The sequence below is a fragment of the Balaenoptera borealis genome, assembly GCF_965194805.1.
Source record: "Balaenoptera borealis genome assembly, chromosome: 11".
Classification (NCBI taxonomy): domain Eukaryota; kingdom Metazoa; phylum Chordata; class Mammalia; order Artiodactyla; family Balaenopteridae; genus Balaenoptera; species Balaenoptera borealis.
In genome coordinates, this window is record NC_138868.1 from 56,202,208 (window position 1) to 56,227,623 (window position 25,416).

At 39.5% G+C, this 25,416-nt stretch overlaps 1 protein-coding gene across 6 annotated transcripts in view; it reads right to left on the reverse strand.

The window, feature by feature from the left end:
• PAK1 (p21 (RAC1) activated kinase 1) overlaps window positions 1-25,169 on the reverse strand; it is a 150,608-nt gene extending 125,439 nt beyond the window's left edge. The window contains exons 1-4 of one of the 6 annotated variants that reach the window (XM_082343346.1): window positions 24,986-25,168; window positions 24,004-24,089; window positions 9,845-9,924; window positions 6,764-6,874 (exon numbers count right to left, since the gene is read on the reverse strand). The gene's annotated coding sequence lies outside the window, so the exon portion shown is untranslated. Of the gene's footprint in view, window positions 1-6,763; window positions 6,875-9,844; window positions 9,925-24,003; window positions 24,090-24,985 lie in introns of all 6 variants that reach the window. The other 5 variants (XM_082343347.1, XM_082343348.1, XM_082343351.1 and 2 more) reach the window with 5 other exon arrangements.
• Window positions 25,170-25,416: the final 247 nt, after the last annotated feature.

Below are 25,416 nucleotides of genomic sequence, written 5' to 3' on the forward strand. Positions count from 1 at the left end.
AATTGAAAAGGAAATGTCCATTCTTTAAGTGGTGAAATTAGCCCGGGGAGCTCAAGGAAGAAACTCTTATCTACTGGCTAAGGAACCCAGGCTTTCTCTTCCTCTTTGAGGACAGGACTAGACTTGATGGGCATTTGGTGCAACCAGGTTTGAGGAAGGTGCTTCCACCACTTCCTGAAGCCTTACACAATTCAGTTCAACCTCAAAAGGGAATGCTAGCCCACAGAGAAACAGCCTAAAAAGAAAACTAAAGCAGGCAATAGACTTTAAGGGAAACTAGGCAGTGGGCTTAAAGAAGAGGGGCAATGAGAATGCAGAACATCAGAGGCATCAATTCTCTGTTACCACGTTAACGGAGGAAGTAAGCAATGGAACAGCTGCAAGACCATTATCTACATGTCTGAGTTGTGGGAGCCATAGAGGTCATCCAGTCCAACACCTCATTGTACAGAGTTAACTGAAGCCCAGAGAAGGGCAGGGAGAGCTACGCCTAAAAACAATTTAACATACACTTTACACTTCACGCAGGCTCTTTTACTTGTATTATCTCAATTTTCCTCAAGGCAAAACAGTGAAGGAGGTGTTATTTTCCCAATGAGACACTAAGTTCTTTAGAGCATTATAAAGTTTGCGTATTATGGATTTCTGCAGTATATAATGCTTTCCTTTTTGATCCCATGGGTTATAAAAAAAATTCACCTTGAGGACTGGGGTTCTCCCCAGGCAAATAATGCAGACTAGGAAACAGTTTCTTAATACCTCATCCCTACTGCCCTACTCTCTGAGTCTATGACTTTCCAGTGTATAAACTGTTCAATAAAAATTATTCTTTTTCAGTTCCTGTACTGAGAATAGGAAACAGATTTGAATCAGATAAGATCCCTGCCTTCAAGAAGCTCCCATTTGGTAAGGAAGACAGACACGGCAATCAGTGATTATCTTTGAGTCATAAAGACATGGGTTCAAATCCTGGATCTACCCTTTGCTAGCTAAGGCAAGTCATTTCCTTTATCTAAACTCCATATTCTGTATCTGTGTAACTGAGGGCAATATCATCAGCTTAACTCAAAAAGCTACTTGTTAGCATTTGGTAAGATAATGTATTTAAAGCACACAGAAGAATGTCTGATGGTGGAGCTGGTGAGAGATTAGGGGCCACCAAGGATTTATGGACCCCTATGGGTCACAGCAGTTCTCCACTTCAGATATTCATTCTTTCAATAAAAAATACATTGTATATCTACTGTAAGTCGGGTGTTCAGAGCAACAGAGGACTTAGATATGGTCCCATGACTTTGAGGCACTTATAGTGTCAGAGACTGAGATCATAATGAAAAAAGTTTTCACCATTAAGGTCCTGACATACTGATATTCTGTGGGCTGCAGGCAGTGGTGACCAAAAATAGCACCACTTATCCCATTTCCATTTTTCCTCCCAAGTTTCCCAGCCACCAAGTTTCCTCCACCTCTTCTTCAATCAATTCACCATATTCAATGCCTGTCACCTCCAGAGGCCCTTCCCTGGATTGAAGAGCCTGACCATAGGCCACTACAGTTCAGAATAGAAACCTGACTAACAGCAAACCCCACACCCTACCCCACCTACAGCCTCTGAATCAGACTCTACAAAATAGTTTTAAAGCCACAGAATAAGTGCTGCTATATCTATATTAAGCCTTTAGAGGAACAGTTCTGAGAAGACAGAACTAAGTCATCTGAGAAGATCTCAAACACTCACTGAACACCTTTTATGTGCCAGGCACCATTTTGAATGCTTTACATATACTAATGCCCTCAAAACAACTCTGCAAGGGAGCTACTATTGTCCCAATTTTACAAAGGAAAAACTGTGTTCACGGAAATTAAGTGACTTGCCCAAAAATCACAGTTTATAGGTGATGGAGCTGAAATTCATAAGCAAATTGGCCTTCCTTTTATCCACTGCATCTCACATGTTATTCTGATAATAACCCTGTGAGGCAGGTAAGAAAGTATCAGCATTATCCTATTTTACAAAGGAAGAAACTGGTGCTTAAGGAAGTGATATTACTTTCTCAGAAACAAGTCAGTAAGTGGCAGAGCCATGGCTTTTACTCAGATCTTTTGCCCTCAAATCTGTGCTCTTCTCACTACCCCACATTTCCTCTTTCACTGCCTTGCAGAAGCGTATAGTAGAAATATACTTAACAGAGTCAGAAGGGCTGAGATGTGGTCCTGACTCTGGAACTAACTTATTGTATAATTTTTTTTTAATTGTATAATATTAAGTGAATAATTTTTCTTCTCTTGGCCTCAGTTTTCTCATTCATAAAATAAGGGTATTAGATTGGATAACCCTTAGGTTCCCCTTCAGCTGGAAATCTAGGTTTTAATTAGTACCAACAAGACTAGAAGCAGTTTCTCTGGTATCCTTGCCACCCAACAGTAACTCTCTAAAAGGAAAAAAAAAAAAATTAACTGTTATTTGTAGTGATAAGGTGAGAAGTGCTCAGCACCACAGAGTAGAAATTACCCATTCAATTCCATTCCTTCCTTCTTCGAACACCCTACATGTAAACATAGAAAAGGCCACAAGCTACCTAATAACACAACACTGGCACCTCCTCTAAGTGGCACATTTAATAACATGCCAAGTATGTCTAGGAGTGAAGAGTGTGTTCATGGCAGGGCCCTTCTTCCCACTGTTGGAGTCACAACACTTCTGTTCACTAGGTAATCTTCCTAGGTTGGGACATCAGCTCTGCTTCACTTACAGCAGACCAGGCTTATGACTTTAAATCCCATCAGATATAAACGATTTACAGTGACTCTTGACTATTTAATATTATAGACCAAAAAATGAAATTTAACCCCAGATGTAATTCTTCCATGCCAAGAAAACAGAAGAGGGCAAGAAGCAGGACCCAAGACTGGATAAATCACTTCCCTGTCTTAGTTTCTTTATATATAAAGTAAGGGAGAGAGTCCAAACCAATCCTAAACACCTTTCCCATTGTAACCTAATATGAATTTATAAATATTCTAAATTTAGAAAATGTGAAATGTGTAAAAAACAAAAAGTAGGAGGAAGAGGGCATAGTGTTACACATTAAAATGATCTCCCATAAGAAAATTCTAAAAAATGCCAAGGCAGAACATAAAATATGTATGGTCACATCACCCCCCAATACATAGTAGTTATAAAAGCAAAGAAAAAAATCTATAGCCCTGTGACAGCTGAAGTAAATAATTCACATAATTCCCTCAGGAAAAGACTGCTGAGGCAGAAAACCATTGCTCATGCAGTTAAACCAGAGCTGATCTGAATATGAATATGATCTGAATATGATCAGATCTGAAACAATTGGAAACTGTTTCCTGAAACCAGGAAATTGTCTTAAGAGGAAAGACAATCCTAAGGGAGCAAGCCTCCCTTTGACCTCGGAATAAAGTTCATACTGCTTTAGCTAAGTATCATCATTTTCAGTAAATATTTACTTATTAATACGCTAAACAATGAACTAAGTGCTTCCACATACTTTTGTTCATTTAATTCTCCCAACACTCCAGTAGTTATAGTCCCTATTTTACAGAAGAGGAGTTTGAAGCTCAAAGAGGTAAAAAGATGAGATGAGATGAGATGAGAACCCAATCTCTGACTCCAAGTTCAATGTACTTTCTACTTCATCACTATTATAATCTACCTCCTTCACTGTACAGGTCCCTCACACATCCCTTGTCTAGTCTGAAACCTCACAACAAGCTTGTGAGGCAGACATTCAAGATTCCTCATGAACTGATCCCTACTCACCTTTATAGTTTTGAAATGGATGCTACTGGCTAGCCAACATCCATTCCCCTCTTCTTCCCTCCCAATAGAGCCCTGATTTTTATCCAGTATTCATTCCTCAGTAGCCAATGTAACTAAGGCAGTTCTCAAATTTTAGCATATTGTCAGAGTCAAAAATCACCTGAAGAGCTTGTTAAAACACAGATTCCTGGGCCCCACACCCAGAGTTTTCGATTCAGTAGGTCTGATACCTGCCCCGAGAATTTGCATTTTTAACAAGTTCCCAAGTGACCACTTTTTGAAAACCACTGTCCTAAGGGAAAGCTGACCCCAAACCTAGCTCCAAGGGTAGGTCTTCATTCTACATCCAAACCAAATATAGTAGTAATCCCATTCTCCTTGCAGTGATTAGTCCAAGAACTCAGGCTTAACCAATTGGCATCTGGCACATCCCTTGAAACTCTTGTAGTTCAGGGATGGGTAAGTGGCCTAAGGTGGTCCAATTGCACTAAAGAGGAAATTTTGTCCATTTTGGGAGATGAAGTCAGTGTCTGTCTCTGTCTCTCTCTCTCTGCCTCTTTCTGCCTCTCTCCCTGTCTCCCTCCCTTTCCCCCTACCCCTCTGTCTATGTATCTATATCTCTCTCATCCACTGGTTAACAAAGAAACTTAGCCCCTCCAACTGTTTCTATCAATTTACCACCATGACGGAAGGCAGCTCGGGGATATAAGTAACACAATCTTTTACTTTTGTGTTGTTATAATTTTCAATTTATATAAATTTCAATATGATATAAGCCAAATTTGAGTCAGAATTGCTGCTTACAGAATTCCAAATGATATAGAATTTGGTAATAGAAGATGGTACAAGCCACCTGAATACTCTCTACAGTGGAATCTGTAAATTGGTTTGCTCAACACCTATTCTAACCCCTTTCTAGCTTTGAGTACTGCAGAGATTGGAAAGCAAAAAAAACCTGTATTTCCCAGACTCCCTTCTAAAAGTCATTTAGGTTCTGCTAATCAGATCCTCTCACACTAGATACTGATTTGTAACTATGTATTAGATGAGTGGAGAGACTGGGCACAGGACACCCCTTTTGCTGGAACAAACTGCAAGAGAGGCAGCATAGTTCTAGATCTAGCAGTTGTAGCAACAGCTGCCTGATTCTGCAGCTTCTAGATCATGGCAAAGACAGCAGCATCCTTGAGAACTTTATTCTTTGGTGCAGTTTGGAAAGTTTATTCCTGGAAGCTCAGCCCGGGTCCATTTCTTCTATTCTCCCAAAGACTCTTTCATCTCTCTGGTATCCTTTAATAAATCAATTTTCCTTGAACTTGCTAGAGTGGATTCTGTTACTTGCCCCACTAATAAGAACCCTGACCAGTAAACTGCCCTACACTAAAGATAACATATAATATTTGCCATCATGTTCACATAACAACTGACCCTTTCCTTCCTTGTCTTTGCATCAACTCTTCCCTCAGCGTGGAATGTCCTCCTTCACAATCATCCCATTTGCAAAAGTTGCCCACTTCCTCCATGAAGAGATTTACATAATGAGGAATTAATCACAGAAGAAAGGAAGAAAACCAACTTGACAGAGGAAGACTGAGCCCTGAAGAATGAGCAGTATGACGTCTGGCAGAGAAGGGGCAAGGAGGAAGGAGGGAGTGTTTCAAGTATAAAGAATAACATTCACAAAGGCAATAAAGTACCTCTTGCCACCAAGGACTGACCTTACAAATTCACAACTTCTTAGAGCTGGGAATGATGCTATAGCATATACTGAGTTTTGCTAAAAAATTAATGTTGAATACAAGTGATTTTTATAGTCAGTTGTCAGTAATTAATAAGCACTAATAACTGTGTACAAAAAACTATTACATTAGGAGCTATAGGGAAATTCCCAAAGCAGAGATCACAGTCTTCCACTCTTAAAGATTTCCAGTATAGAGAGAAACAAAGACATCTGAAAAGATCAAGGATACAACACAAATACTACAAAGACAAGTGCAAATTCATATAAACAACTGTAAAGAAAAAAGTTTCAAGTCAGTAGAGTATCTAATAAGAGGTGTTATTCAGAGAAAATTTTTCTAGAAAAATTCATTAATACACCAAATACTTACTAAGCATCTACTATATGCTAAAAATCATTTTATTTGCTGAGGAAACAGAGAAGCAAGCAGACAAGGTCCTTGCTTTTACAAGGCTTAAATTCTAACTGAAGAAGAATTAGGAACAAAGGTTTCAAGGACAGGGCTGTAAATTAAAGCACTGGTCATTAGGCTCATTTTCACTTCCCTATCCTGTAATATGGATAATTATGATAGCCAACATTTATTGAGCACTTGTTTTGTGCCAGAATCTGCTAAGTGCTTTACAATTATTACCTCATGTAATCCTGGTAACAAACCTATGAAGTAGGTGCTACTGTTAATACCACTTTAAGGATAAGGAAACTAAAACTACAGAGGTTAAGTAACTGCCCCCAGATCAGAGAGTCAGGAATTGGCAGGGCCATAGGATTCCAAGTTAGGTCAGTAGCAGAGGTTTTTAACTGCTACACAATATAGAGGACAAAATTATATTTATATGAGATAGAGCTTTGTTAAAATAGGAGGCATGGAACTGTTAATGTGGCATGAGGTTGACCATCTCTGAGGGTTTTTGTTTCCTTATGCCATAAAATGAGGGGTTAGATTCCCTAAGCAATGGTCACTTTCAGCTTCTGGTTCTACGGTTTCAAAAACAATGTCAAAAAGTTTTCAGGTGCCTAGTCCAGTTGTTGTTAGTGAAAAGGTACTTTGAAAGCTGACACTATACTGTTCTTATCCACCGGCTAAGACCCTGTGTTTCCATGCTTTCATTAAGGGGCATATTAGCATTATATTTATTGGCATAAACAGCTGTAGCATAAACCTCCTGCAGAAAAGAAGGCTGGCAGCACAGAGAACAAAGGGAGAGGCAAGAAAGCAATGATTGGCTGACCTGGATTCATCTAGGTCAGGCATGGCATTTGGTCCCTCTGCATTTCTAAATTCTCCTGAATGTGGATGCCCAGGCAGCAGCCCAAAGCCTTCCTCATTTCCATCTCAATCTCTAGGAATAATTACAATGAGAACAGAGCTATTGAGGCAGAGACCAGACTCTGAATATTAAAGTACACACTAGGCAGGAGCTAGCAAAAGGAAGAATAAGAGATGTTCTCTATTTGGACATAACAAAGTATACCAGTCAAACCCTACTCACTCACCTGCCATACAAACTCTGTACCAAACAGTACCTTTTTTTTTTTTTAGCCACACAGCGCAGTTTGTGGGATCTTAGCTCCCCTCCCCAAACAGTACCTTTTCAAGACAGTTTTCCAAATCTCTTCAATTACTGTTCACTTCTTCCTAACCCTTTGCTTTATTAGGTATCTCCTATGTGCCAGACTCTGAGCTAGGCCCCATAGGAATATAATGAATAATGCACAATCCCCAATGTCAGGGAAATAAATCTAATGGGGGACAAGTGCATACAAAGGGATTCTTATTATCTGGGTATAACTAATACCCAAAAATGCCACTTAAGTTAACTGATGAAGGACAAAACTACAATAAAATAAAATAAATAAAAAGTAGATGGGGCCTTTAATTTATCAAAATAAGTATAAAACAAAATTTTGTAATTTAACAAAATTTAAGCTATAATTGCCACTAAGGTAATTCTTAAACCAAAGAACATCGGTCATTTCACATTTGGCTTTCAGAACACGTTGATGAGAGGATCAGTTTTGTAAAAATATTCGGGAGCTTCACCAATTTTTGCCAAGGGTCTCTCTTAATCCTTTGTTACTCGAATCATTGTCCTCTGAATCTCCTATTATGACATTACTCACGTTAATTTTTCCTTCAATTTTAAACTGGTCTAATTTTACCTAATCCTCATTTGTCAATGACTTTTGTGTGTGTGGGTCAAGCCATTCTCCAATATCACTTTATTTAAAATTCATAGAATTCTTTATGTTTTGCAGAAATTTCAGTTTTCATTTTAGAATCTACTTGCATCATATTGTTAGATGTTAATTATCCTACCATTTGAAATGCACTTACTGCCAAGAAGAGTGAGGAGGACAGAGCCCAGTGGTGAGCAGGGAGGGATGTCTGAGTGGGGAGTAATTTTATAAGTGATCAGTTCCTATGGATAACAAATGAATATCTATATATCTAATTATAGTGCACAGGACCAAAAGAGTGCTATGGAAATTCAAAAAAGCTTAATAAATATTTGTTGAGTGAGTGGATAAATTATTTTATTCAATAATTCAACAAGCATTTATCAAGAGCCTAGTACATGCCAGACACTGTTCAAGATACTGAGTATACAGCAAGGAACAAAAAGTACTACCTGTCTTAGTCCATTTGGGCTGCTATAACAGAATACCATAGACTAGGTGGCTTACAAACAAAAGAAATTTACTTCTCACAGTTCTGGAGGCTAAGAAGTTCAAAATCAAAGCACCAGAAGATTCAGTGTCTGGTGAGAACCCTTTTCCTGGTTCATAGATAGCCATTTTCTCTCTCACATAGCAGAAGGGGAGAGGGAGCTCTCTAGGTCTATTTTATAAGGACACTATCCTTTTCATGACCACTATCCTTTTCATGACTTTCCACCCTCATGACCTAATCACCTCTCAAAGGCCCCACCACCAAATATTACCACTTTGGGCATTTGGATTTAATATATGAATTTGGGGGAGACATAAACATTTGGTCTATAGCATACCATCAAGGAATTTATAGTCATGAATGGGTGGATGAGGGCTGCAAGCCTACATGGAAGAAATGGCAGCCCAGTTGGATCTTGAAGAATGAAGAGCTTTAATAGCACAGAGGAAAAAGGAATTCCATGCTGAGGGAACAAAGTGATATAACATATGAAAGTGTAGTAAACTCAGTCTTTTTAGGGATGGATTTAGGGTCAAGAGAGATGAGGCTGAAGAAGTAGGTGGGGTCAAAGTGTAATGTTCCCTGAATAACAAACCAATTTACATGTTATCCTACCAGCAATGGGGATACACTGATAGCTTTTGAGAAAAACAGTAACAGGATCAGAAAAATTACTCCAGGCAGAATAATGGATGAATAAGAGGGCAGAAAGACTGGTGGCCAGCACTATGGAGAACAGTATGGAGGTTCCTCAAAAAACTAAAAATAGAGTTGCCATATGATCCAGCAATCCCACACCTAGGCATATATCCAGACAAAACTATAATCGAAAAGATACATGTACCCCTATGTTCACAGCAGCACTATTTCCAAGAGCCAAGACATGGAAACAACCTAAATGGCCGTCGACAGATGAATGGATAAAGAAGATGTGGAATATATATACACAATGAAATATTACTCAGCCGTAAAAAGAATGAAATAATGCCATTTGCAGCAACATGGATGGACCTAGAGATTATCATACTAATTGAAGTAAGTCAGAAAGAGAAAGACACATACCATATGATATCACTTATATGTGGAATCTAAAATATAACACAAATGAACTTATCTATGAAACAGAAACAGACTCACAGATATAGAGAACAGACTTGTGGTTGCCAAGGGAGAGAAGGGGTTGGGGGACGGATGGATTGGGAGTTTGGGATTAGCAGAGGCAAACTGTGATATACAGGATGGATAAACAACAGTGTCCTACTATATAGCACAGGGAACTATATTCAGTATCCTGTGATAAACCATAATGGAAAAGAATATGAAAATGAATATGTATATATATGTGTATAACTGAGTCACTTTGCTGTACAGCAGAAATTAATACATTGTAAATCAACTATACTTCAATAAAATTTTTAAAACTGAAAAAAACAAAACAAAACAAAAAGACTGGTGGCCAGGACACTAGTTAAGAGGTAATTTAAAAACCTAGAGACAAGATAATTATGGTCTAAACCAGAGCACAGAGGATAGAAAGATAAAAACAAATTTGGAAATAACTTCAGAGATAAAACTGACAAGGCTTGATAATTCTTGATAATGTGAGCTCATTCATTCAGCAAATATTTACAACACTTACTGTGGTCCTGGCACTGTACTAGGTGATGGGGTACAAAGGTGAACAAAAGAGATGATCTTTGACTCCATGGAGCTGAAAGGCTAGACATATAACAAACAGACAGGTACAAAATTACAGGTCATTATAAAAGCCATTACAGAAAATAACAAATACTGTAAGATGAAAATAGAGGGGATCTTCTTTAGATCAGATGGGTCCTGGCTCCCAGTAGATACCCAATATTTAGAAAGAAGAATATACTCAATTTTCTTAAAGAAGAAAAAGAGGGAGGCAGAGAAAAGCTAGACTTATGAAGAAGCCAGAAATGGAGAAAAGCATACCAGGGGAGAAGAACAGGTGTGAAGGCCCTGAGGCAAGAAAGACTTTCTCAAACTCTGTAGAAGGGGGTGGGGGGGGGTGGCGGGGAAAAACAGTGCCAATCACTCTGAAGCACAGCCACTGAGGTGGAGAGTGGCACAAGATGAAGTTAGAGAAGCAAAAAACAAGGTCAGGTCACTCAAAAACTTAAAATCACGTTTAAGATTTTATATTGGGGAATTCCCTGGCAGTCCAGTGGTTAAGACTCGTCACTTTCACTGCCGTGGGCCCGGGTTCGATCTCTGGTTGTGGAACTAAGATGATACAAGCCACGTGGCACAGCCAAAAAAAAAAAGGAAGATTTTATATTTTCTCCTAAATAAAACAAAAAGCTTTTACAGGTTTCAAGCAAAGAACTCAGTTAAAAGATAGTCCAAGGTAGGAACTTCCCTGTTCCCTGGTGGTACAGTGGTTAAGAATCCACCTGTCGATGCAGGGGACACAGGTTCAATCCCTGGTCCGGGAAGATACCACATGCCTCGGAGCAACTAAGCCCGTGCGCCACAGCTACTGAGCCTGCGCTCTAGAGTCCGCGAGCCATAACTACTGAGCCCGCCTGCTGCAACTACTGAAGCCCGCACGCCTAGAGCCCGTGCTCCGCAACAAGAGAAGCCACCGCAATGAGAAGTCCGTGCACTGCAACCAAGAGCAGCCCCCGCTCGCCGCAACTAGAGAAAGCCCACACACAGCAACAAAGACCCAGTGCAGCCAAAAATAAGTTAATTATTTATTTTTTTTTAATTTTTTTTAAAAAGATAGTCCAAGGTAGAAATGATGGTAGTTTGGATTAGAGAAGTGACAACAGAAATGGAGAGAGGTAGATAGATTCAAGCAATACATAGGAAGTAAAATTAACAAGATAGGGAGTGGAGTTATCCATATGAAGGACAGGAGAGAAGGGTGTCAGGAGAGAAGGAGGTGTCAGGGATGAACCTTAAATTTCTGGTTTGAGCAACTAGAGAAACAAAGATGCCACTTACTAAGACAGTGATAACTGGGAGAGGACCAGGTTTGTGGAAAAAGACCAAGAACGCAGTTTAGAGTATATAAAGAAGATGTTGTAAGACCTCAAAGTGGAAATATCAAGTGGGCAATTGAATATATGAGTCTAGAGTTAAGGAGAGAGGTTTAGACTAGAGATATCTGGGGAAATACAGAAGTTGAGAGCATATATATAGTATTCAAAGGTAGGACAATGAATGAAATCAAGTAGAAAGAGAGTACAGTGTAAGAGAAGAGGATCTCTCCCTTGAGGAATTCCAACATTTGAAATCAACATTGTAGAAAAAGGCAACAAATTAAACTGAGGAATGGTCAGAGGTAGGAGGCAAACAAGGAAAGTGATATCACAGAAGGCAAAGCATATTTTAAAGAGGGAGTAATCAATAAAGGCAAATATACTGAGAGGTCCAGAAAGATAAGAATGAAAAGGAAATTCTGTGGCTGCTAACAACACAAAAAGAGAGCCATCCAAGCACTGTGAGCCTCTCAGTGAAAGAACAACACACCAACACCTATAAAGTGGCCATGCAAAAAAAAAAAAAAACCCACCTGGATTTGATCAAGCCCCTAGATACTAACTTACAAATAATGTATAGAACCAAGGAACTTGTTAAATTATAACAGGGAGATGCAAAATCCAGACAGTGAGAAACTTTATAGGACAACTGGTTTCTTCAACAAATAATCTGAAAGGGGGAAAAAAGAGATTGAGAGGGAATTTAGAGATTAAAGGAGACATAAAAGACATGTCAACCAATCTCTCTGTGTAGCCCTTATCTGTTTCAAACTGTTAAAGAAAAAAAAAAAACAAAGAAAGAAAGAAAAGTATGACATTTGCACCACAACTGAACATTTTGATGATATTAAGGGATTATGGGAAGGGGAGTGGTGTATGTGTGGCTACGGTTTTGGGGTTGTTTGCTTTTTATTCTTTTTTTTTTTTTTTAAGTAGATTTGGCACCATAGGGGTCATTATGGGCCTTAGCACAAGCAGTTGTGATAAGGTGGGGGGATGGGGGTAGAAGCAGAGCGGAGTAGGCTGCCAAGTAAATGGGAGGTAAGGAATTAGAAGCAGAAGTTGTAAACAGCTATTTAAAGAAGACTAGTTTTGAAGGAAAGCAAAAATAGTGCTTAGCTGAAGGCTGACATGGGATCTCAGGAGCGCTTTTGTTTGGTGGAGAAGGGGAAAACTGTTTTCCTTTAAATAAAACATTTCAATGCTGCTTATGATAACTCAGTAAAAAGTAAAATGTAATGAGGTAGTGAAGTGAGGTTTCTAAGACAGGACCACAGGAAGGAATCTAAAAGCATATGAAGGATCAGGCCTTTCCTTGAAAGAGAATCATTTCCTTCATTGTGAAAAAAGGAGCGAAGGCAAAAATGGGTACAATCCAAGTAGATTCTCAGATTCAGAAGGAGGAATATAAAGCTTCTATTTTATTTGTGATAAATGAGACAAAGTGAGGGGTAGAAGAGAAGTGAAAGCACAAAAGAGAAAGTGACAGGTGGAGACTGAGGGGAGAATTGAAGATAACCCTGAAGAAAAGCAGCTATTTCCAGAGCTAGAAAATACAGGGGGGAAAAAATAGGCTTTTGGAGATGGGAAATAAGTCAGTTGAACAGACCAACTCCTGAAGAAATCATTAAAAGAAAGGCTGTGGTGGTATTCTCAGTTTGCAAATATTAAATCCTGTCAAGAGCCTATTAGGTCTTCATATCACTTGATTCAGTAATTCCACCTATGGGAATTTACTCTAAAGAAATAAACTCTGAAAGTAAAAAGCTGTATGTAGTGTTACGATAAAATTACGGTGTAATTTATTACAGGGAAAAAAACCCTAAATGATTGTGATGGCTAGTTTTATGTCAATTTGGCTAGGCTATAGTACCCAGTAGTTCAATTAAACACTAAACTAGGTGCTGCTGTGAAGGTATTTTATAGATACAGTAAACATCTACATTCAGTTGACTTTAAACAAGGGAGATTATCCTTCATAATCTGCGTAGGCTTCACCCAATCAGTTGAAAGACCTCAAGAGCAAAACTGAGGTTTCCCTGCTAAAGAATTCTACTGGTTCTGTTTCTCTGGTAGAACACTGACTGATACAATGGTATTAGGCAAATTATGGAATAGCATCTTAAATTTTATAATGAACACTACACAGTAATATGGGGGAAATGTTTATAAGTCAAGAAAAAAAAAGGCAAACAACAAATGTAGGTCTACATTGTGATTATAATTATGTAAATAGGTATGTTTACATACAAGAAAAAAGGAAACAAGAGTTTATTCATTTGACTGATGGAATTGTGCCTGAATTTTAAATTTATTAACAGTATTACAAAATAGTTTGTTAAATAGAGCTCTGTTATTTTTAATGGAATAAAGATAGTAACATTGTATGTGTTAAGCCTTATTAGAATTGTGGCCCTATAAAGAAATTGATACTAACCTAAAAGAACTCTGCCAATTTTGAAATGTTGCCTGGGAGAGTACTAAAAAAAATTTTAAAAAGGAAACTTCTGGAAAGCAAATATGCCTAAAAGGGCCTTAATCCAATGCCATTTTTCAGTAACATTTAATTCTTCAACTCAAATAAAATGAAGAAAGACCCAGAATGGCAAAATAGCTGGTGATCAGCTTAAGAATTTTCCACATCCTTAGCTAGCACCAGGGCATGCATTCAACTTTGACTCAGGTCAGAGATATTTGTACTGGGCACCTAAATATTTAACACAGGGAGGTTTCTTCTCTCCTTGCCTCTCCCAACACCAGACAATTGAAAGGATTCTTGTATGTTAGCTAAACTTGAGTAAAGAAGTCATATGGACCTCAGTTTGAATGCTGGCTCCACTTTCATTCATTCAATCAAAAAACATTTATGGGGCTTCCCTGGTGGGGCAGTGGTTGAGAATCCACCTGCCAATGCAGGGGACACAGGTTCGAGCCCTGGTCCGGGAGGATCCCACGTGCCGTGGAGCGGCTGGCCTGTGCGCCACAACTACTGAGCCTGCGCACTAGAGCCCGTGAGCCACGACTTCTGAGCCTGCGCGCCTAGAGCCCATGCTTCTAAACAAGAGAAGCCACCGCAATGAGAAGCCCACACAGCACCACGAGAGTGGCCCCCACTCGCCGCAGCTAGATAAAGCCCGCACGCAGCAACGAAGACCCAACGCAGCCAAAAATAAAAATAAATAAATTTATTTTAAAAAATGTAAAAAAAAAATTTATGGAGTAGCTACTATATGTTAGGAACTGTGACTACAACGCAGAGCAAAAAAAAGATACTTTTATTTTAAGGAAAGGGGTACTATGTTAAAATGCTTTCTCTTTAAGGTGTCATGCCTTAAAGAAAAATGATTCTCTGGAGCATAGGGTCTAGTAGGGCAGACAGACATTAATCAAATAATGCCATAGAGTAGTGGGTAAGAGTATGAATGCTAAAGTGTTTAAGGGTGAAGTGTACTGACGTCTGCAACTTTTTTTGAAATGCTTCAAAATAAGATGGATTGATGAATAGATTAAGGGATGGATATTCAATAAAGCAAATATAGCAAAATATTATAGAACCTAAATGAGTATATTAGTGCTCACTAAACATACTCCCATCGCAATATTTTATTATAAATAATTTTTAAACATACAAAATAGTTGAAAGAAGTGTACTGCTTCAAGAGGAGTCAGCCTAAAGAAGAGATTTTTCTTTTTTAATTAAAAATTCAGACTTCCCTGGTGGTCCAGTGGTTAAGGCTCTGCACTTCCAATGCAGGGGGCATGGGTTTGATCCCTGGTTGGGGAACTAAGATCCCACGTGCCAAAAAAATTTAAAAAAAAAAAAAAAAAGTTGAATAAAAAATTCAATCTTTGACGAAGAGTTCTACTTAGATACTATAGATATCCAGAGGCAATCTCAAAACCACTTAAAAACTTTGATTAGTCAATTTAATCAATTTACTCCTCAACATTTATTTGTTTGTTTGTTTTAGCTGACAATGATAGAGAACATTCTTCACTCAAGACACTATGCTAAAAGTGCTGGTTCATCTCCTCATTCTAGCACCAAGGGGTGGGGAGTGGTTTGGGCAGTCACTGTTTGCCTCTGTCTATAAAATCTGATTTATTCATCCCTTCTCAGTCTCTCAGGATTAACTAGGATACTGCACAGGGTAGCATCTTGAAAGGTCTCTTCCTACCACACCAGCTTCATCTCATACCATTCACTCTTGCTCCCTATGGCACATCAACCATAATGTCCTGTGTTTAGTTCCTCCATGTTGAGCTCAACCAGTGTTATCCAATAGAAATATAATGCAAGCCACTAACACAAGCTACATATGTAATCTTAAATTTTCCGGTAGCTATATTTTAAAAGTTAAAAAAGAAAAGCAAGTTAAATTAATTTGAAAATATATTTAACCCAATTTATCCAAATATTAACATTTCAACATATAATCAATATAAAAAGTTAATTACTTTAAATTCTTTTTTCAGTACTAAGCCTGAAATCTGGTGTGTATTTTACACTTATAGCACATCTGTATATGAACCAGCAACATTTCAAATGCTCAGTAACCCCACTGGCTAGTAGCTACCATACTGAACATCATAGCTCTAAACTTTTACCTACTTTCAGGGCCTTTGTGCACTTAAAATGTTCCCTCTGCCTGCAATGCTCTACACTCCATTCTCTGCATGACTAGTATCTACTTATCTCACATATCTTATTTTAAAAGTATCATCTCCTCTATGAGGCCTTCCTCTTAGCACTCCAAAATTCTCTACACTACTCTTTTATCTTCTGTAGGACTTATCAAAACCTGCAACTACTTATTTGCACATTTAATGCTTTTCTCTTTATTCCCCTCTGGAGTGTAAGCTTTATAAGAGCAAGGACAAGGACCATTTCTCTATTGCTTATGATTGTACCCCTAGTACTAAGCACATGCCTGGCACATAGGAAGCGATCAACAAATATCTGTAGACTAATTAAGGGATAGATAAATAGAAGCACTATAGAGATGCATTTGGTTTGTATGCATGTGGAAGTGTATATGTTTTGTCCCTACTCTACCAACCCACACATAAGAATATTCTCAGCAGCCATTCCCAAGTGGCCTGGGGCCTTAACAAAGTAGTCAACTTCAGACAACTTTCTGGCAACTGGCAATGGATAGAAACAACATGATTTTTGGAAAAAGAATGAACTGCAAAGAGCTTTTAACATTCTCCAAGGAACCAGGATTTTTTTTAAAGTCAAGGGAAAATGAAGGAAGTGCCACTGGTCAAGGCAGCACCCAAATGATCAGGAGCCAACACCAGATTTGGAGACAGATGATATGGATTAAAGATTCCAATTTGCAAACTCCCAGCTATGTTATCATGGACAAGCCACTTAACTTCTTTCCATCTGTAAAAATATGAGGACAGAATTAAATGAGATTGTATATGAAAGTGTTTTGAAAACAGTAAAGCCTAAATATATATTAATTGTCTCTAGGCTACTTAGGAAACGTGGACTTACAAAAGTGTATCATAATGAATTTTTCCCCTTTGCTCATCTAGTTTCTTGTTTTAAGTTACTTTGCAGATTACATATAGATAACTTCTTGAACTGACCAAGCAAAATGTACCCAGACACCAAACAAAAATATCAGACTCTGGACCGGCCAGGTAATTCCAGATGGGAAAATAATCTTAAATAGAAGAAAATGTTATAAAATAGTAATTCTTCAACAGGTGACTGGGGAACTAAGAGTCCCTCCAACTATACCAAGTCCCTCTCTGCCCACGCCCCAACCTGGAAATTTAAATTTTACTCCTCTAGCCCACTGAGAATTGTTTCCATAGTGAAATACTGTTACTGATGGACTATGGGGATAATGGCCTATTTTACTATGGAGTAAGGGTGAGGGCAGGGGAGAGAAGAAGATAGAAAAATTTTTTAAATAAATAAAAAAATTTAAAAACACTGTCATAAAATATTTGAACTAAGAAGCTTGCATCAAATTTAATACACCTAACAGGAGAAGCCACCGCAACGAGAGGCCCGCGCACCACAACGAAGACTGGCCCCCGCTCGCCGCAACTAGAGAAAGCCCATGCACAGCAACAAAGACCCAACGCAGCCAAAAATAAATAAATAAATTTATTTTTTAAAATAAATTTTAAAAAATTTAAAACATCTATGTGACAGCTAAGGAAAACGGAGGCTCAGGGTGGTTAAGCGACTTGCCGTAGTTACACAGTAATAATCATAAAAATGTCTTCAAATCCCAACTTGACCTCTCTGCTTCTAAATTTTCTAATCTGTAAAATGAGTATAAAACAGTATCTCTCTTATAGGATTATTCTGAGGAATAAATGAAAAACCAAATGTAAAATACTTGGCACTGTGAAAGTCCCCAGTAAAAGGTCAGTTGTAATGAGGCTGAGGATGCTGATTTGTTCCTGATGTCATTTATCCCCAACATACAATGAGGCTAGGGGGAGAAGGTGGCTGGAAAACAGGGAGATCACTATCTAAAACTCATTTTTAAAAAAGATTAGAAGGGTATAGATGAAACGCTATAATACTTACTATTGGTTATCTTTCTACAATAAAACTCTGATAGATTTGTTGTTGTCCTTGTTTTACCTTTTATTCTTCTGTATTCTCCATATTTTCTACAAGAATCACATATTACTTTCATAATAAAAGAAACATAAATGTATTTTAAAAACAAACAAGGGTGTTTGAGTAAAGACATTCAAATTGGAAGAGTGACTATCTGACGCTATTTTAGCTTGCTGGACCCTGGTTACCAACTCCTGGGGAAAAAAGTCTATTTAAATGATTAAGGAAAATCCGAGAAAATGCCCACAGAATCTTAGAGCTAAAAGCACTTTTATAGGTCACTTAGTCCAAACTCCCAACTAATAGCCAACATGAGTCAAGCACTTTACAGCTTATGAATTGCTATGCTTTTATCTATGGAGCTCACCTGATCCTCACAACACTATAAAAGTATAAGAGAGTTACAGTGTATTGGAAGAAGCACGAGCTCAAGAGTCAGAAGGACTGGTCCTCAAACCATAGCTGTGCTGTACAGCCTCAAGCAATTCAATTAACTTCTGTTTTCACTTCTATAAAATGACATAAAATAACTCCTGTCTTAGCTAACCCAGGGAGTTGTTGAAAGAATAAAGTGAGATAACATTAGTGAAAGTACTTTGTACACTATCCAAAAGGCCATTCATCATCATCCGAGCTTTGCTCTCCTGTCTGCTCTTACCACTCCCCACCTTGCACCCCATCCTCTAAGTGTACTAAACTACTCAGTGTTCCCCAAACATGCTCTCAAGCCTTCTAGCCCTCATACCTCTCTCTTTCAGGAAGGTCTTCCTTCTCCTTCTCTTTCTACCTCTCTCCCACTGTCTTGGTTAACCCCTGCTTATCTCTCAAAATCCAATTTAGGTGTCACTTCCATTGAGAAGGCTTGCCAGACCACCCCTATCTCAGGTGAAGTAGATGCCTTTCCTCTGTCTTCACATAGCACCAGTATATATATCCATGTGTCATTTTTTTCTCAATATAGTACAGTTGTCTACAGACATGTTTGTTTCTCAAATATAAACTTAAAGGTAGGGACAAGGTATCATCTATCTGTTTCTTCACAGCACATGACAATGCCTGAGGCTTAATATGTGTTTAGCAAATAAAGGGACTTTAGATGACAAACAGTTTTCATATAATAAGTACCAAAGACATTTATGCAAAATATTATAAGGCAGTACTTTTCAAACTTGGCTGCATATCAGAATCATCTATAACTTTTCAAGAATAGAGATTCCAAGAGATTTTGATTAAGTAGACCTGAGACAGAGCCCAGGCAACTGTATTTTTTTTCACATCTTCACAAGTAGTTCACATGCATAGCCAAAATTAAAAACCACTGCTATACATAATTGCAGTCATAAAATTATAACAATTGTACCTAACATCTATATAACTTAACATCTTACAATTCATTTTCACATATGCTATTCATTTAATCTTCACAACAACCCTGTGAGTTAGGTATTATTTTTATTTTCCAAATGAAGAAACAGAGATTTAAATAAGTTAAGTGTCCAAGTAGGTCTTTGGCTAACTTCAAATTTAGTGCTCTTCCTTCTACATCTATCTCCTTTCCTAGAAAAATGATAAATAATATTGCCATAATATACAAAGTACTATGAGGCAAGGATTCAAATGAGAAAGCCATCAATCCCTTTGTGCAAATCAGGGAGAGAGAGAATAAGGAAAGCTAGGCCTTGAAGATATAGGCAGGCAGATGAGGGTGGAGGCCACATATATACTGTCACTGTCATTTATCATCCCAAGAGATTCAAAAGACAGAGTCTATAAAGGAGAAAAATGTCCTTGCAGCCTCAGTTAGTACTTACACAGTCTGAAAGGGAAAGGGACATTGGAGAGAACTGGAAGTAGAAAAGTGGAAGAAGAAAGCCCCATAAACAAGAATGAATTTCCCAATGCTGCCTGCAAATTACTACACCCTGACTCCATGAATAAGAGCCAAAACATAATGCACTTTTTATAATTAAGACTTAGATAAATTTTAGAGAATTAATCAATACCAAACAAAATCATATTTATGAGGGATCAATGAACCTCTGGTTCTTTCTTGACTTGTTACTACACTATTCCTAAAGAGGGGATAATCTGGAGGATCCTGGCACATAGAAGATTTCTCCCATCTCAAAGACTAGATGGGAGAGCGGAGGAAGTTATTTATGAGAGATAAAGCTTAACACTAAAGCAGAAAAATGTATTACATTATGTTAATAAATCTACATTGGCAAAGGAAAAATGAATATTCAGGCACAGGTGACTCAGAACACGGATAAAGTCTGATCTCTCAACTTCAGTAAAGAAGTGTTATCCTATAAGTCTGCAATATCATGACCATCTGGCAGAGTTTTATCAGCAATTATTTTTTGGGGGTTCAAACTGTGGACTTCAGTTGGGATTTCTTAGTGAGAAGAGGTTAGAGAGATTAGAAAGCAATCTAAAAGGACATTTCTAGTGCCCCAAAGTTTAGCCTGATAGAGTTTAAAAGGCAATATGACATAGTGGCAAAAATAAAGTACATTTAGATTCAAAAAAATGTAGTTTTAAACCAATATTTAGTCATTTGCTAATGATGCGCCTTTGAGCAAGCCAATGGAAATATCTATTTCACATGGCTGTTGTGAAGACTGAACAAAACCAGGGAAAGATGCTATTCTTTTTCCTAATGAATGATAAATATAAATCCATGTAAGTCTTTCTTCACCAGTCTTTCTATGCACAAAAAAAGAGAGCAGGCTAAATGAAGATAGATTTTAACTCTCACAGCAATATACTTAACAAAACATTCCTACACCTGCCATACAGAAAAATTAAAGCATCTGGGGTAATGAACATGCCACATAACTGCTGGTATCAGATGGATATAGAATGGAACTGAGGTTTGCCACTTACTTTCAACAAAAGCTTGAACAAGTTCCCTTTGCCAGTCTGAGTTTCAACCTCCTTATCCATGAAATAGAGATACCAACAATCTTCTTACATGCTTACTTTGAAGATTGGAAAAAATATCTCACATAGTATCTGGTACATAACATTTGTTCAATAATGTAAGCTGCTGTTAATAAGTTTACCACCGCCTAACAACCAGCTAACAAATTATACTTTTCAAAAGTTTCTTTGCATTCAATGTTTTTTCAGTTGCTTCATAGCTGTAAGCTAGTCATAGCAACTGTTACTAACCCTATTTTACAGTTAGGACAAAAGGCACAAAGATAAAATTACTTCCATAAGGTCATGCAGTAATATAGAGACTAAATTAAGGTCTCCTGACTTTCTCTGGGTTTCATTACCCCCCACCCCAAATTATAACATTAGTCCTCAGTAATTAAAATGAAACAGCATATTCTTTTTGATAAACTTAAACTTCCCTCTTTACTATTTAAAAAAAAAAAGTTTTTTCCCTACTTTCTAGTCATGATTTAGAAAGATAAAAAGGGGGGAAAGGAAAATTCATTAACAGAATTGAGAATTATCTCAAATTAGCAACTGCTGAGTCTACCTTGATTTTTGTTTTAGTTTTCCCCAGTAAAGCCACCGACCTCTTAATTAAAAGATTTTAAAGTCTGCTTATCAAAATGATGCTTGTTTGATAAACTATTCCAAAACTGAGAAAAAAAATTAGAAAGACAGCTTTGTCCCATCTTTATGAGTATGCATCACTTTATCCCTCTATTTAATTTCTTCATTTCCACACTTACCACATCATGTTGTAGTATCTTTAACTCCTTAAGGACTTGAACCACATCCTATGTATATCTGAACATCCTGTCCAAGCATGGGACCTGGCATATGGTAGAGAAGGACTCAACAAGTGTTTACAAATAAATGAATCAACATATGAAGCCAATCTCCCAGAGGGAAGTTAGGAAAGAAGAAAACTGGATATGGTATCTTAGGGCTAATAAGAAACTGAAAGAAACAAAACATTTTAAGAGCTTCACAAGGAAGAGAAACCTTTGTGTGGAGTCAAACAGGCCCTTGTATGGCTTTAAGTATCACTAGAGAAAGACAAAAACCACAGGAGATCAGGAAGAGATAGTTTCAAGTTAAAAGGTTCAAAAATTAGGGTGCTTATTTAAACTTGCAAAACCACATGCAAGTTCCCAAGAAACAATCCTGGCCTAGGATATTTTAAGTGCAATTTTAAGGTCCTGGCTGAAAGAAAAAAAAAAAAAAAAAAAAATCCTCCAGGCTTTGGTGGAGAAAGACAGATGTAAAAGGGAAGAAAAGCTCAATCTAAAATAAATCCCCCAAAATGTTAGAATCCACTTGGCTTTGCATATTGGAGTGTGGTTCCTCTTCCTACTGAGAACTATTCTTGAATAAACCCCCAACGTAGCAGCTGGCAGTAAATGGGGTTAAATCATTTTTATATTATTCATTCAACAAATATTTGAGTGCCTGCTATATACAGTCACGATTCTAGGCCCTGGGATTAAAGCAGTAAATAAAACAAAATTCTCTGCTTTCAGGAAGCTTTCAATCAAGTGGCAAAAATAGATGATATGGAATGGAATGGAGTATAATAGAATAGGATAGGATGGAATGGAATGGAACAGAATGGAATAGATGGAATGGAATGTCAGGCAGTTTGTGCCATGGAAGAAAAAGGAGGGAGGGGGGTGGGGGGGAGGTGGCAAGGAGCTGGTCTTACCAAAAGCAGATCTTTTAACCCAGTGATTCTCAAACTTTAGCAAGTATCAGAATCACCTTGAGGACTTAAAGCAAATACCTGGAGTCCCCAACCCTAGTTTCTCATTTGTAGGTCTGGAATGGGACAAACAACTTGCAATTCTAACAAATTTCCAGACTGTATTGATGCTGCTGGTGCAGAGACCACACTTGGAGCTAATTATTCTAACCCACAGAATTAGGTAACCTCTAACTCATGGGTCTTGACTTGCTTCTTTATTCATACATTCATTTCAAACACTTATTCACTGCCAGAAACTTTGCTAGGCACTAGGACTAAACAGATCCTGCCCTCAAGAAATTCACAGGTTCATGGAAAAGATAGGCACAAACTCAAATATTTGCAATAGAGAGCTACAGAGACCTCCAAGAGTGGTCTGTACATGAGCCAGAGGGTGGAAGAGCAACTCATTCTATGGAGGTAATAGGAGGAGAAACTAAGGGACTGCTTCCCAGAGGTCCAGCAAGCACTTCTCCACAGGCAGGTACAGGGTGGCATTCCAGGCAGAAAGAACAGTACATGCAAAAGCAAAGATGAGAAGAGGGTGGCAGGGGAGTTATAGAAAGTGAGGCTGCAAAGGCTGGCAGTATTCTAATCTCTGAGAGCTTCTTACGTCAAAGTGTATAAAATTTTATCTTTAGGCAATGACTAGTCGGGGTGGGGATAAATCACTGGGTTTTGTTTTACAAAGATCTCTCTGGATACACAGTGCAGTCCTTTTAGAAAGAAAGCATTCCTTCCTCCAAACCTACCACAGGGCCTCATAACATGTGCTTAGTAAATGTATACTGAATTGAACTGAACAAGCTCTTTGTCAAGGGCTATTTTATAGATGAGAAGCAGGTCACCACCTTCCCTGAAGGACTCACTTTGGCCAGGACAAGACCTGAAAAACAGGTCCAGCAGCCTCAATTATTGCACACTACTCTCTGTACAACTGGAGTAGAGACTAGGGAAAGCCTTCATTGTTTACATGTCTACCTCACCCACTAGACTTTGAGCTCTTTGAAGACAGGGAGTGTCTTAATAGATTCTAAATCCGCATAGCCCTAGCAGGAGACCTGAAACACAGTAGCTCTCCAGGCTCCAGTAATGTTGGGTAAATGAATGACTGAATAAGCAAATTTACCAGATAGACCCATGAGCTAACGTAGGTAAGCTTCAGCGAATGTTTCAGGGTCCATCATTCCAAAACCCTTTTTTAGAAGTACAGTTTCTAGTTGAGGTGAGGTGGATTTCATATGCACCTGATTTAGGATTTCCCAAATAGGAACAAAAAAATGTTACAAGTGCTGTGGTAGAAATCCTACCAGGCCTCTGAGGGACCCAATGAGAAAGTTTTGCCTGAGAGGAGTATGGGGGTGGATGCCAGCAAAGACTTCACACTGGGGGTGGGGGGATGCTTCAGTAGAGTCTTGAAAACTAAGTCGGTGGTAGACATCTGCCTGTTCTAGGGCACAAAAGCAAACTCCTGCAACTTTAAGACTGGAAGTCACCTGCTCAAGGTCACACAGGAAGTAGATGAAGTCATAAGGTAAGACCAATGAGGAGGCATCTGTGTACTGCTGACTCCTGTTTTCTCCTGATAAAGTTGAGAGAGAGAACCCAAAGACACAGTAGGCAAAATTAAAGATTTTCCTCAGGAACAACTCTTACAATAAAGGCTAGACTAGTGAATTCGAATTTTTATTGGTAACCATAGTACTAACCCTTCCCTTCACCTTTCACAGTTCGGGGGGGCGGGGGGGGGGGAAGCATAAGACAGTTACCCAAAGGGCTTAACAAACTACAAGCACTTTGCTCCCAACACCCACAAACACTCAAAACTTCTCAAGTATTCTTCCAAAACACTCCCGGTAATGTTTGCTGTGAAAATATTCAATACAGTAAAGGCTATAATAATCACGTCTTTTGAAATGGAATAATGAACACAAAGTAACTCCAATTCTCCTTTCCCCGTTTGTTTTTAACTCCACGTTACAGAGTATTCCCGGGGTGGGGGAGGGGCAGCACAAGTCAAGCACTGTCCACTCGTATTTTTCAAGGAGTTCAACTCTATAGGTGATTCCCGCCCCGGCCTGGACAGGGGTGATTTTTTCGTGCACAATGAATCTGACGCCGCCTTGCTAGGCTTCCCCGTCGCGGGCCAGGGTTAGGATCGGAGGACCACAAAGTTCGGGAGGGAGTCGCTCCCGGGGCCGGACCTGTCGGATCTCCCGTCCCCTCCCCTGCCCCTGTCCTCCCCCGGGCCCCTAGGGGCCCCAGGCGTCCGAGACCGGCGGCTGCGCCGGTCAGTACACAGGGGGCCTTTGTTGGTCCGACAGAAGCGGCCAGCCTCGCAGGGGCCGCCCCCGCCTCGCCTCACCTGGCGCCCCCGTCCAACCGGCCCCGCCGCGGAGAATGAATGGGCCCCGGCGCCCCACCCCGCGCCGCCCCAGCCCCACAGCCAGGGGTACCGGGCGGGAGGCCGGCTCTCACCTTCCGCGCACGTTCGGCTCGACTCGGCTCCTCCTCCTTCTCCTGCTCGGTGGCGGCGGCCGAGCCCGGGAGTGAGCGCGCGAGTGCACGAGGGGACGCTTCACTTTCTCCCTCCCGCCGCCACCGCCGCCGCCGCTCTCTCGGCGCCTCCCCACCCCGCTCGCGCCGGGGAGTCCCTCAGGACCGGGCGGGGGTGGGGGGGTTGTCAGCGACCGTAGGGGGAGTCGGATGGGGGGGAGGCGGAGGGAGCTAGGCGACTCGGCTGAGGGGGGTGCGTGCTCCCAGGGTCGGGGAGATGTGAGGAGCTCGGGTGGCCTCTGGGGGAGGAGGTGGGGAGACAGAGTTCTTTGAGGGGCTCTCGCGAGCGCGGGGCTCCTAGAAAGAGGGGATAAGAGTCTGAGGGAAAGCGTCTGTGGAGTAGGACAGCAGAG